Raw genomic sequence first — 11,484 nt, 5'->3', positions numbered from 1 at the left:
AATGAATAATAACTAGTGGATTGAAACGTGTCAAATACATGCAAATCCATGAATTCACGGTAATAATAAAAGAAAAAAATCCCTCATCATTCACTCTTGGATCACCTAAGGAAGCAACTCTTTATTTTGAAAACTGGTAAATAAGAGGAAAAAGTCAAGTATCTTCTCTGCTATATATTTCAGGGGACCCAAGTAGTTTGTTGGGGTGACAAATACAACAGAACTGGTAGAATTGGAAAGACACTATTCACAACTTCTAATGAAGTGCTGAGACCAGGCCACTATCATCCAGGGCTATTCAAATTATGGGGTGGAATGTTGACGGGAAATTTTATAATGGTTGGATGGAGCTAACAAAACCCGAACCCACTAATTTATCTTACCGCTAAAAGTGAGACAAGCAGATATCATGTGCTTCCTGACGCACAGCAATAGGAAGTACACACCATCTATGAAATATTCTTGCACAAAAATTGACCCCAAATCTAATCAAACTTCTAGATCTAACTACCAAATGGTGAGAAATATGGAGGACAAAGAAACAGATTAAAAGACACCAAGGCGGTATAGTCAGCCAAGCTAAGCATGTGGGAAATTCCACAAATTACCCAGTTTTTTCGATAAATAACTAGCATGAAAGAAATGGGGTGGCGAGAGAACTAATATAAAGTTTTTAACAACATCTCAGTCCAATGCAATGTTGGATCTTGTTTTCAGTAAACAAATGGTAAAAAGATATATTTAAGGTAATTGGGGAAATTTGAACATAGATCTATTATTAGGGTGTTCACATAATTTGGCATCTAAACAGGGCATGTTGAGTGTTAAAGGAGACCCTATTAATGATGCTGATACAAAGGTGTAAATTGGACTGCCTCAGGCAAACTTGATTACCCTGGTATTCACAACTTTGTAGAATTATTGTTAATTTGATAATGTTATTGTTTAGTTTTTTACATTACATTAGTGTTAGGTGTACAGCCTAATGATTCAATATATGTATATGTTGCGAAATGATCAACACGATGTCTAGTTAATATCCATCACCACACAGTTACAAATTTTTTTACTTGTGATGAGAAATTTTAAGATCTACTCTTGTAGCAACTTTCAAGTGTACAACATAGTATTATTAATTATAGTCACCATGCCGTACATTACATCCCCAGGGTGCATTTATTTTATACGTTTGTACTTTTTGACCACCTTCTCCCATTTCTCCCCTCCTTCTACTCCCTTCTCCCCCAGTCTGTGGCAACCACCAATTTGTCCTCTGTATCTCTGAGTGCTCTCTCTTTTTTCAATGTTTTTATGTTTTTTTTAATGTTTATATTTGTAAGCTATTAGTTAGAAAAGCAATTCTCAAACTTTTTAGCCTCAAAACTTTTTACACTCTTAAATATTATTGAGTCATACAAGGATAGCTAGAATCAAGAACACCGAAAGTAGCGAATTTTGGCAAAGATATGGAGAAACTGGAACACTCCTACTTTGGCGGCTGAAATGTGAAATGGTGCAGCTGCTGTGGAAAACAGTTTGACAGTTTCTCAAAAAGGTAAACATAGAGTAACACAGAGTTAAACATATGACCCAGCGATTCTATTCCTAGGTATATAGCCAAGAGAACTAAAAACACATTTCATACAAAAAGTTGGACACAAACGTTCATAGCAGCATTATTCATAATAGTCAAAAGTGAAACAACCTGAAAGCCCGTCAACTGATGAATGGATAAACAAAATGTGGTTGGTAGGTACAATAGAGTGTTGTTCAACCATAAAAAGGAATGAGATTCTGATATATGCTACAGTATGTGTGAACCTTAACAACATTATGCCAAATGAGATAGGTCAGACACAAAAGATTCCATTTATATGAAATGTCCAGAATAGCAAATCAGTGGAGTCTGAAAGGGCATAGCGAGAGAGGAGAAGTGGGAGTGACTGCCAACTGGTGTGGGGTTTCTTTTCCAGGTGATAAAAATGATTGGGAACGAGCTAGTGGTGATGGTTACCCAACTTGTAAATATACGAAAACCTGCTGAATTGTATACTTTAAAATGGTGAATCCTATGGTATGTAAATTAAATCTCAATTAAAAAACTAATTTAAAAAAGGATTGAGGACCCCAGAGAGCTTTTCCTTACATGAGATAGATATTTAGATAGATAGATTTTTTTCCATATTAGGTTTTAAAACTGACAGATTTTTAAAATATCCATTAAATTCTTTTAAACATAGTGACAATAAACTCATTGCACATTAACTAAAAACTTATTTTTCTTTGTAAAGGTTTTATTTTCCCTTTTTTTCTCCTAAAGTCCCCTGCTACATAGTTGTGTGTTTTTAGCTGTGGGTCCTTCTAGTTGTGGCATGTGGGATGCCGCCACAGCATGGCTTGATGAGCACAGCCATGTCCACACCCAGGATTCGAACTGGTGAAACCCTGGGCTGCCAAAGCAGAGCCCGCAAACTTAACCACTCGGCCACGGCTCTGGCCCCCTAAAAACTTATTTTTATGACAACTATATTTTCCAAAACAAAAAAATTAAAGAAGAATGGCATTGTTTTACATTTTTGTAAACAGATTTGTGAAAATTTGCAACTCTCTTTCATATGTGGTTTAGTAGGAGACAGCTGGATTCTCAGATCTGCTGCCGCATTCAATCTGTGTTGGAAAGCTCCATGGTACATTCATGAAAGAACAAGAATGAAAAGGACAAGCAATATATTAATATTATTATAAAAATAGTTTTGATCTGGCAGACCTCCTGATAGGGTCTTGGAAACTGTCAGGGTCCCAGACCACACTTTGAGAACTGCTACAAGAAATTCACTCAATATATATATATTTTTTAAAGCTTGGCACCTGAGCTAACAACTGTTGCCAATCTTCTCTTTTTTTTTCCTGCTTTTTTCTCCCCAAATAACCCCAGTATATAGTTGTATATTTTAGTTGTGGGCCCCTCTAGTTGTGGCATGTGGGATGCTGCCTCACCATGGCCTGATGAGCGCCCAGGATCTGAACCGGCGAAACCCTGGGCCACCAAAGCGGAGTGCACCAACTTAACCACTTGGCCACGGGGCCGGCCCCAATCACACAATATTAACAATTGACGTGATATCTGGGATTCACTTTAAGATACTCCATGGCAGGGGTGGTGGGAAGGAGTGATAGAGGATGGATGAAATAAAATTATGAACATGTCGACAATATTGAATCTGGGTAGTGGATCATGGATGTTCTTTATATTAGTCTATTTTACTGTAAGTCCAAAATTTTCCATAATAAAAAATAGTTTCTCTTCTTACTTTTAATCAACGCTAGTTTGAGCAAAATGCCTTGCGGGAGTTGGCAGGCGGGAAAACCGATTTAGGGATTGGGTATATGAAGATGCAAAGATGAATTAGATATAGTTCCTGCCTTCAACAGGTTTTCATCTGCCAGGGGACACAGTGATAGGGCGTTGTTGGGAAGGAGGCTAGCGTCATTATCTCCAATCTGCAGATGAGGAAACCGAAGCTCTGAGAAGTTGAGTAACGTGCCCAAGAGCTGACAGCCAAAAGTGGTAGAGCTGCGACTTAAAGCTCAGCGCGTCTGACTCCCCAAGCCTGTGCTCTTCACAGCTCTACCCTTCCTTTCCAAATCCTCCAGGTACACAATCCCAGAACGTCACTCTCACTGATACCTTGTGAATGGCCCCCCTCAACAGAGGCCCAGGCAGTGACCTAGGAGAGCCGACAGTCTTTAAAAATTATGTCAACTGCATTGGTCTCCACCCTGCACCTGTCCCCTCCTTCAATCCACATAATTTAAATTGATGGAGCAGACATCTTATCCATATTTGCCTTCCTCTCCTTGACTCTTTGTCTTCCTCCAGTTTTTGGAAAGCAATCTGGCAACACCTCTTAAAAGAATAGATGAATTCAGTGACAACTGTACTCCTGAGAATCTATCAAATACGAATAACCATGTGTAAAGATACAGGTTCAAGACCACAAGGATAAACAAGTGGATTCATTGCGTGAGTGCTCACAGGGCAAACACCTGAAAATGAAGTGAAGGCTCGTCAATGGCACATCCATACTGGGGAATTCACCAGCCATTTATCAAAAAATGAAGTGGAGCTAAACCAGGGGACTAGGAGGGGTTTCCACAAGATGTTGTTCAACGGTGAATCTAAGATGCAAGAGAAGCTATGATCTCCTGTTTATAAGACAATGCTTTAAAAAAACGAACGTTTGTATATTTAGAGCCATACATACATATGTATGTAGGTCTAAGAATACTTGAGTAAGGAGAAAATATGGGAGGATACTTTCCAGATTCTCAGATGATCTTGGGTGCTGATGTGGGGAAAAGGAGGAAGAGAGGAAGATGGAGGAGCTTAGCAAACAAAAAAAATGGAAAGAAAAAATGACAATACCTTTTTACAAAGCAGACATATGATTATATTTATATACTTATGTATGAATGTGGTTATGTATAAAGAGATTAAATTTTAAAATATTTCCTTTAAGGAGAAATGGAAGAATGCAATAAATTCCAGAGATTTTGAGGCTAAACTTTTAGCAATACCTCTCAGTTTTTCAAAGACCATATTATTAACGATTTGGGGTAGAAACCTCTTTATAAGGAAAAACAAAAGTGCGAGAAAGTAAAAAAAAAGTGTTTGTTCCCTTTCATTCTCCTGAAAGTAAAAACTAATGTGATTAAGCATCAAAGTATTCCAGCTATGTCTTCCCATTCATATGGTCTAAACGTGGTTAATAATAAGATTTTGAAACACACTGTAAGATAATTACTGCTTGCAGCAGAGCTATTTTTCTGATTACAGGCCAAATGGAAAAATGGTAGTACAATATTTACAACCCTTGAATGTCTGTGGAAAATGAGGCAAGCACTATATCCTTTTGCATACGAGGCTACAAATTTTTTTTAACATTGATTATGAAGGCTAGTTTGGGCTAAAGAGTATACTAATTATTTTGAAGGTTCACATGTTCATAAAATTTGTACAACAAGCACCAAAGGGCTCTTAATAGAATTCTTTGAAAGAGTATAAAGAGAGCTATAAACAAAAGAATCTCGTTAACATGGAATATACATCAATATAACAAGAGTCATAGTAATGTTGAAAATTTGACTAAACGAGTCAGTTTTCACTATGATATAAGTCCACTACGTCTGCAATATACCTTTCTCCCATCTAAAATTCTAGGTTCGCTTAGCTTCCTTTTCATGTCTGTGTCTTCAGTGTAATATTTATACATGTATTTTTTATTAAGGTAGTATATGATCTAAGAACGTCTTACCCAAGGGGTGGGTCCTGCTCACATTTTTTCCTTGAGGACCATCATTCAATGGCATTCCCATTAGCTCTCCAAAATTCTCCCTCTATTCCACCCTTAAAATGTTCTTCCTGATGCCATATTCGTCGGCAGCCATCATCCTATTTCTCTGCCCAGCAAAATGTTTTAAAACAAAACAAACCCATACATGTTGTCTCCAACTCCCCATCTATCATTCACTTAGAATATTTTTTATTACAGAAAAATTATTACTTTGCACCTGATTCTCTCTTTTAAGATTTTAAAACTTTCTTATAGCTTCCCTTTTTGAAAATGCCAATGAAGAAACAAGGCCATTTGTCCTGTAAAATGACTAAAACTCTGGATTTCACAGAGTGCTTCTTCTCGGTGTCATTTAATTTGTTCCTCTATCCACCCATTTCCTGTAAAGAGCTAGTTCATTCTAGAGGCAGGATGAAATTTAGCATCTACCCTAGAGGACGGGGCTGTGTACTTCTGACTGTATCCCAGGAGGCACGTGTTGTCCCACTGTTATTGATGAGAAGAGAGATATTTCTGATACAAAGTTCCCCACTGATCTTTCTCCTGGTGGCTTTAGCAGCCACAGATGGTCATTGCTTAATTGTGTTAGTTCATTAAGGATTACAAATGACGATTTTCTAATTCTGTTATTTCTTTTCACATCTTTTACCTGGGACTCTGCTTTAAAAAGAACATTCCATCAATGACTAGTTATTTGATCACCCTGTACAAGTATAGTCTGTACAAGAAAAGCAGGAAGTGTGCTTGAATCTTCCCCTTTATGTACCAATTTTTAGAATAATGAGTTTAGCGCCCTAGCAGCCTTCGATGAATACCTGATATTCTGCTGTTGTTCTTGTTAGTTTCATACCATCTCAAGGAATTTTATAGATTTGATGAGCTTTATTCCACTGTCATTCTTTTCATACTCAAATTGTCCTATCTTTTGCCAATGGGAGTCCTAAAAAAATTTTTGTTAAATGCAATTTATTTTTTAGAGCAGTTTTAGACTCACAACAAAATTGAGTGGAAGGTACGGAGGTTTCCCATATATTGCCTGCTCCCACACATGTGTAGCTCAACGGGAGTCTTTTCATTTTGGCTCCTGTGTCTTTTTGACATGACCCTGTAGGCTTGGATTGCTTCCTTGCTTTCTAGAATGGCAAGATTGAATCAACCGTTTCTCCAAAGGCCCCTGGTTTCTTCTAAGGGGAAATGTTATTTAAAGGCTACAGTCCAAACAGTGGGATGCCATTGCTCCTGAGTTTTTATTGATTCTAGGCTTCCAGGCTCAGCAGGCACATCTAGGAAATATGTGTTCCTTAGAAAGAAAAAATAAACCATGAATTCATATGGATATTTCCAATTCAAATGTAAGATTTCAGGCTTATACTTTTTAAATCTTCCTCTCTTCTCTTTCAGGGAAAATCTTGCTTCCTAATAATATTAACATAATTTCTTACTTTCTTTATCATAAATATACACATAGGGTATTAAAATATCAATTGTGTTGTTGATGATGAGGATTTTAAGCCGGTTAATTTTAAAACTGCAGATGAGAAGCAGGCTCCAAGGAGCAGAGTTTGCTTGCCCTTTGAGAGACGTTTGCATTTGTGAAGGAAATCTCCATGCCTCTCCCTCTGCACCGGGAGGAAGGCAGGATGGCCTTATCTCTGGAAACTCTTAATGGGGAAGGCAAGGACTTAAGTTGGTTACTGTCTGACAACCTAATGTAACTGATTTAGGGTGGTGGCTTCTGGCCTTTACTTAATCTGATTTGATTCTTATCTAAAAGTTGTGGGACCACCCAATGGCCAGACCCCACCTGCACTGATACCATTTTAACTTTTTTACATGTTCTCTCCTTTGTCTTGTAAAGAGATGGCTCACATACCTATGCCTTAAATTTAGCCTTACTCCACCCATGTTTGCAGCAGAAGCGGCGGCAGCAGAAGCTCTGACTGCCCATGGGTCCTGTCCCCATGCTATTCCACACTATTCTCTAAATAAAAGAGCACTACTGCCAGATCTTGAGAGCCCAAGAAATCTTTCTTTCGACTCCTCGGCTCACCAACCCCGCGTCAATTATTAAATACTATAAGATTACTGAACACAGTTGAAGATTTCTTTGCTGTTCTTTTTTGTCTTTAGGATATATCTGGTAAATAATTACAATCAAATGCTACGTTTCGAGTCACTTGAAATAATTTTTTTTTTCTTTATGGCTATGTAACTAACTTGATATACATTTAGACTCACTTATTTTTGTTTCTTTTCAGTTTTTTAGGCATGGCTTCTTTCTCTCTTCTCATTCACTTTTCAACACACTCAACTCTGCCTCCACCCCACCAATCCAGCTAACCCGCTCTTGTTCAGGTCACCAAAAGCCTCCTTATTGCCAAATTCAGTGGACACTTTTAAGTTCCTCTTATTTACTCTCTAAGGAACATCTGACTCTTGATCTTTCTCTCCTTAAAACCTCTTCTCTGCTTGTGGTGAGCCCACCCTCCCTCGTTCTCCTTCCACCTCTTTGTCATTCCTTCTCTTTTCCCAGATCCTCTGCTTTCTCCTGGTCTTGAAAGGTTGTAGTTCCTCAGGACTAGTCATGGATCCTGTTCTCACTGCCAGCCTTCTCTCTCAAGATGACCTCGTGCTTCCCATGGCCTTTAACATCATCAATATGTTCACCCCACTGTGGATGTCCAGCTCATACCCAATACTGAGTTTCAGAATCATACATTCGAATTCCTACCTATCTCCTTTTGTATGTTCCATGGGTAAATTTAATATTTCTGAACTGAAATGTACATCTTCCCCTCCAAAACATTTCTTTCTATAATCTCATTATTATTGAATAATCCTTTCATTCACCAAGACATTTAGCCATAAACCTGACTGTCATCCTTGCTATTCCTTCCCAGCCCACATGCAATCTATTAGCAAGTCCTACTGATTTTACGGCAAAAATATATCTTGAATTCTTCCATTTTTCTTTGCTGCCGTTATCACCATCTCAGTCCAAGTCCACCTCACCTGAACCACTCCATTGTCCTAACTGGCCTCTTGTTTCTTCCATTCTGGTTCACCATCCCATCTCCATTAAACGGTTAATTCAAATAATGTCCCTTCTCTTGTTAAACCCCATTGTTATAAATTAAAACTCCTTACAATGGCTACTAGGCTCTACATGATCCAATCCCTGTGTCCCTTCAACCTCATCATGTACCACTCTTTCACCTCTCTCACTAACTCCAGTCACACAAGATTTGTTCGCCAATAAACCAAGCTCTATCTTGCCTCGAAGAACTCACGTATACTCTTCTGTCTGGTCTTCCCCCAACTCTGGTCATCTTCTGGTCTCAGCTTAAATGCGTCTTGCTCAGAAAGGCCTTTCTTGCCTACCCCCAAGTTTAATTTAGCTAGGCACTGCTTTGTCACGGTTGGTACACGTATATGTTATGTTTGTTTAGTATCTGTCTCTCTCATTGGACTATAAACATCTTGGGAGTAGGGACCACATTGACACAGTGGTTGGAACATAGTAGGCACTTAATTAATATGCATTGGCTGATGAATAAATTCAAAAAGTTTTAGATATGTATTTTTCAATATTTGACTCTAAGTAGAATTGTCCATATCAGACTTCTCTACAAATGGCAAATTCAATGGATATCAGCTATGCTCAATAAAGTAAAGCAAATCCTGAGTGCAGCACTTGTGACATACTGTATGCTCAATAAAGAATGCTGTATCGATTAGGATGATTGGGGGAAATATACAAGCTTTCTTATTTATTACAGACTTCTCATGTAGTCCCCTTATTGGGGGGACTAAATCCCTATGACCTTAGAAACAAAAACAGCCTATATTTGAATATAGCTTTGAGTTTTTATCATACATTCTTTTATGTACTCTTCTTAACCATTCTCTGGTTAAGGCAGTTACCATTATCTCCATTTTACAGCGGAGAAGAGTGAGGCCAAGGCCACGGTGTCCCAACTAATTAGATGCAAACTGGACATAAAGCCCATTGTTTGGATTCCAGTGCTAGTTTTGTATATTCCAGTATACAAATTAATCTCATAATGAGGAGCAGAAGGGAAAGTGCCCATGATTTCCTAAAACACAGCCACAGTTCATCGCTGACTCTTGCCAACAAAACTTTTGTTTCTCAAATACTGAGCCCTTCCCCCTTTTAAAACCAATAACTACAAACAAAAATCATTCATTCAAACTGCTCTTTCTTCAACTGTGCTAGCTTCATGCATTTCTCTTTGCAAATCAGACTTTAAAGAAATTGCTTCTAATGGTTTTAGTCTACAGGCACAGCTCACTTTAAGAAAAACTGGTTTTATACAAAGATTTTAGCATGTCAAAGTTTATAAATTAAAAAGTGAAAAGTCCATAGATCTCATTTAAAAGACTTCTTTTGTCATAAAAAGACCCAGCACAGAATTCCTTTAAATAATGAAATCCACCTGGCACAGTTAAGGCAATTATTCAATTCAATGTGCAGGATTACCAGAACACAGAAAGCAGGGATGTCTGTAATGCATGGCCTGTTTCTCAATCTGAATGTAGAAGTTTTTAATTTTTTTTTTTTTAAAGATTTTATTTTTTCCCTTTTCTCCCCAAAGCCCCCTGGTACATAGTTGTGTATTCTTCGTTGTGGGTTCTTCTAGTTGTGGCATGTGGGACGCTGCCTCAGCGTGGTCTGATGAGCAGTGCCATGTCCGCGCCCAGGATTCGAACTGACGAAACACTGGGCCGCCTGCAGCGGAGCGCGCGAACTTAACCACTCGGCCACGGGGCCAGCCCCTAGAAGTTTTTAATTTTACAAATCTGTAATGCATTTGCTGGATTACTGTCTTTGCTATATGCTCAATATATAATAAAGGAGGAATCTGCTTCTTTGCAGAATAATCAAATTGAGGACATTGCATTCTAACCACAAAGAAATGCAGATTTCCCCCTCATAGGCATTCTTCCTTTCAAAAAAGTTTGCTTAAATTGGTGCTTAAAAGATAATTCTAGCTTGCTAAATTTAGGGTGTGGAAAAAGTCCAAAAGGAGAATATTCCATGGGTAATTGTGCGAGAAATGTTAATATGTGTAGTAAGGGGAGGATGTCCTACACTCCTGATGCATCTCTCTCTTTCTTTCTCTCTTTCTCTTTGCCTCGACACACAACATATAATTTAGCGAGGTTAAAAGTTACCTGAAACAGTGAAGAACCCCTTTACCACCATCACTACATTTTAAATATAAAATGATTTCACATCTTAGTTATGTCTAAAACCACCCGAAGTCAGAGCTATTCTTCAAAATTTATCCGCAAGTTATCAGAAAATGCTTACTTCATATTCAAGGCAGATTTTTGGTCATTCTCAGTCCACTTGCAAAAAGAGAAGATAGCTGTAAAATTTAATTTAAAAAGTGTACTAGTATCTGAAGCTTGCCTTGAAATGCATTGAAAAATACAGTGATTATGGACAGATGGATAGATATGGGATAAAACAAATACAATCATGCACCACTTAACGACGGCTTGGTCCTGAGAAACGTGCTGTTAGGCAATTTCATCGTTATGTGAACATCATAGAGTGTACTTACACAAACCTAGATGGTATAGCCTACTATACATCTAGGCTATATGGTACTAATCTTATGGGACCACCATCATATATGCGGTCCAGTCGTTGGCCAAAATGTCCTTATGCGGTGCATGACAGTATAGCAAAATGTTCATTGTAGAATCCAAGAGGTTCACTTTACAACTCTTCAACCTGAAAAGGGTCAAGGAAGCAGGTCCCAAGGTTAGAGGAGACCTGCCCCTTAGCTCCCAGGAAGCATCCAGGAGATGGTCCCAGTGGAGGCAGCTGTGTGGAACCTGGATAAGCTGGGCCCTTGACACCTCAGCAAGCTGCCCCTACTCCACACTAGGCACCAAGGATGATGCAAGAGAACAGATAGCTCAGTGGTTAAGTAGTGTGTACAGAAGGATGGGGGAGAGGGTTGATCTGTATAAGACTCAGACTTGTGAATAATTCTGGGAGAAAGGCAAACACTGTAGATGTGGAGAGAGTTGGCAACTCGGTCAAAGGCAATTTAAAGGGAAGAAAACAATGCATTTCTGGAACGTTTGAGTTTGT

The sequence above is a fragment of the Equus caballus genome, chromosome 27, assembly GCF_041296265.1.
Source record: "Equus caballus isolate H_3958 breed thoroughbred chromosome 27, TB-T2T, whole genome shotgun sequence".
Classification (NCBI taxonomy): Eukaryota; Metazoa; Chordata; class Mammalia; order Perissodactyla; family Equidae; genus Equus; species Equus caballus.
Note: the sequence above shows the minus strand (reverse complement) of the source record.